Below are 3,880 nucleotides of genomic sequence, written 5' to 3' on the forward strand. Positions count from 1 at the left end.
GGCGAAAAATTTAAAAACTCATTAAAAAAAAAAAAAAGAGAAGACAAGAGGTAAAAGCAGATACAAGAGTCGTTACATAAAGGAAGACACAGTTTAAAATCACTGTCAGGCTTATGGTCCTAGGTCTGATCAGAAATAAATGAAACACTACAAACAATTCTTTGACAACTATTTAGTGTTAGTCATTCAATAAATATTTATTGAGTATATATTAAGTGCGGGTACATCAGGGAACAAAAACGGTCAAAAATAATCATTTCCTTTGAGAGCTTATAGTCTAGGTTGTAGGAAACCAATTATTATTATTAACAACAAAAATAGTTATAGCATCCTTTGTAATGAGTGCTTTAAGAAATGTTGAAGTGACAATATGTGTTTTGAATATAGGAAGCTGGTGCTGGCAGCAGAGTAACAGATATAATAGAAAATCACAAGGCTGCTCTGGCTGGTGTGGCTCAGTGGATTGAGTGCCTGCCTGCGAACCATAAGGTCACTGGTTTGATTCCTGGTCAGATCACATGCCTGCATTGTGTTCCAGATCCCTGCTGGGGTGTGTGGCAAAGCCAACTGATCATTGTTTCCCTCATGCATTGGTATTTTTTCTCCCTCTTTTCCCCTCCTTAAAAATAAATAAATAATTTTTTTAAAAAAGTGCATTGCACTTATGTCTTTGAAAGCCCATAATAAAAAACATAGTATTGGGCATATAGATAGGAAAGAGAGAAGGATTATGTTATCAGTCTGAAAGACATAATCAGTAGAACATGGAACAATTAATTGATTAATTCATTGGCAACTAATTGATAAATCAAAATCACCTTTCAGAATCCCACATAAGTCTGTCAGACCCTTCAGCAATCCAGCACACATCTTAAAGGTATGGTTGTGAATGTAGGCCACTTCCTCAGCACCTGTTCTGTTCCACCGATATGAGGAAAATGCCAAATCTTGAATCTCTCTCTGCCTGACTAGCTTTGTGTTGTTGTATGTGCTGACCTCTGTGTCTTACTACCAAGTGTAAATTGTGGCAAAAGAGTATTTTCAGTGCTCTTAACATCACAGATTTCTGTCAGGAGAAACTCCTTAGAAGACCATGAAGGTAAAATTAAAGTTATAACTTTCATGGCTATATTATAACTATAATAATGATCATGTAGAGAAGGAAAACTCTGACTCCAAAAAACCTCCGCTGCCTTGCGGCATACCTCTTCAGGGGAAAGGCTAAGGGAGTAAACCCCGACAGAAAATCCGGAGCCGGAGTCCCTAAGGCGGTTTGACGTTGTAGTCAACACCGGCAACTCCTGCGGCGCACCTGAAACCAAGCTGTATTGACTCCGTCTTTCCCTTGGACCCTTCAGCTGCGAAGAGGGGGGGTTCTGCTGCATGGGCAACAGCAGACCCTCCATATCACCCTGCCCAGGCTCTGTAGCTTCAGCTTCACTGGAGAGGACACTCCAGCGTCATCGCAAGATGTCGATTTAACACGGGAGGAGACAGATACCGTGTCACTCCCGAGTCGGACTGCACAGCCATTCTCGGCGGTGCAGATAGACTCTTAAGAAGCTACACCATCGTCTCTCGAGACGGACGGCTGCCGACGAATGATCATGTCTTTAATTAAAGTCTTCCTTGTATACAAATATCTTAACACCTATACTAATTTATGTGTTATTTAAATACGTTGCAGTTTGCTTTATGTTTCTTGTGCCCTGTCATTCAATAGTTAACAAAAATTTGAGGGCATAATTGTAGCACAAGTTGGGAGAGAGGAGTTAACAAAAACAAAGTCTGTGACCTTATATACTTAGTTCTCGTGAGAGAAATCAATAATAAACAAACATACAACATTGTCATCAGCAACTACAAAGCACATATTGTGTTAGTTGGTATGAGCTACAGCAAAAAAAAATAGAACAAGGTTACGGAATAGAGATAGAAGAGGGGGTGGTAATCTGAACAGACTACTCACAAAAAGATTATCTGATAATGTCCCATTTAAGAAGAGATTTGAATGAAAGAGCCATGCAGGTATCTTGGAAGAGTGCATTCCAAGACAAATGTTTGGTTTGTATTCCAAGTAGCACACTACAGAAAGGCTGCATACTAGACAACATACATAACTTTATTAACTCTTATTTTCTTTCTTATCTAGTCTTTAAGAAATCTAGATCACCATGCAAATATTTTTTCTTAAAAGGAAAAATCTAGAAAATTTTATTTACAATGTGAGTTCATCAAAGGCAAAAATATTTCTACTATTGCATGTTAAGTATTAACATTGTGCAATAGAACCTATAAGTGTATCCCCATCTCTAAATACTTTGTGTGAAATGCAGAGAACATATAAAGAAAATAAATTAAAAATAACACTAATAATGAGAGTGTTGGGGTACTCTTACATGTCTTACAACTGCATGTACACATGTGCACACACTCAATTAAAATATGAAACTGTACTTTAAGACACTAGAGAAGTATAAAATACTGCACAAATAATTATATTCCAAAAGCCTTTACTTTATTCTTTGACTTCGGTCAACAATTTATTTGTTCTACATGTACTTCTTTATACCTAGCTTAATTAACTGATAACTCAAAAAGTTAATAACTTATTTTTTATCTTATCAGATCTGTGGATTGGTAATTCATAAGGTAAGCTATAGTACAGAATAAAATTTATCATACCATAAATTTTATTGTTAGTGCTCATTGAAGGATATAAAATAAGAAACTAATCTGACTTAGAATCATGTTATTATATGTAAAGCAATCAACATTTTTAGTACCAGATTTAGAAATTCAACTATTTCACACAAATGGCTTGAAATCACTAGTGTCAGTTGTATATTATTTTAGCAATTGCATTATTAGTTGTATTCTTAGCAATTTATATACCTTGGAAATTGTTCAGACTCCATTTGTTATAATAGCTGAGTTTTAAGTATGACTTACATTACTTCTGAAACAAATTTGTTAAAATTATTAACAATATGTGAAAAATAGTCTCATGCAAGGTTATATGAGATTATTTTACCAGCAATTTTAGTATCAAATTTATTAATGCTACAATAATTTACTCTTTCTGTAATATTGATATAACTTAATTGTCAACTATTGATATTAATTTTCAAAAAATTGATTTAGACTATAAACTAATCATATCTGATATGATATGATATGATCTTTTAGAGAGTAAAATTTCCCAAAATACAGAAGTCTTAATATAATTCTGAATCCAACACAATGCGACATCAACTGAAGCATAGGACACAGGCTGAGGTTCAAATGTTGGATTGAATATTTTCTATGAGTATAAAAATAAAAGTAGAATTTCATCTTTGAGTTTATGGTTTTCATCTGTAAAATGGTGACCATTTTAATTATGTAATATGTACATAATGCTTAACATCAGGTGTGAATATGCATGTATTCTTTATAAATTGGTTTAAGAATTTTTTTCCCCAGGATTACACCCAGGTCATCAGTTCTCTATGAACCAATTATGATAAATAAGATTCTTGATCAAGATTTCAATATATCTATAATGATAAAATAGAAACAACAGTTTATACGAACATAGGCCTGATTTTTTAAGTACTTGTTAAACACCCTGATAAATACTTTCAGTTGGGTTCTGCAACATTAATGAAAGCTCATGATATTTTGAGTTTAATTAAATACTCTTCAAATAACATACAACCATACAGGTATGAATTGGCAGAAACAAAATTCAAATATACTTTTGTCTGATAGCAAACCTATAGGTCTGATGAAATACTAAATTTAGTCAACAGTATTTTTACTATGTGTATGTAATACAATTTTTAATGAAACATTGAAAATAATTATTTTATTTCAAATAAAAATGGAGTGAGAAATA

This window comes from Furipterus horrens, unplaced genomic scaffold (genome assembly GCF_987537825.1).
Source record: "Furipterus horrens unplaced genomic scaffold, mFurHor1.1.pri manual_scaffold_1, whole genome shotgun sequence".
NCBI lineage: Eukaryota > Metazoa > Chordata > Mammalia > Chiroptera > Furipteridae > Furipterus > Furipterus horrens.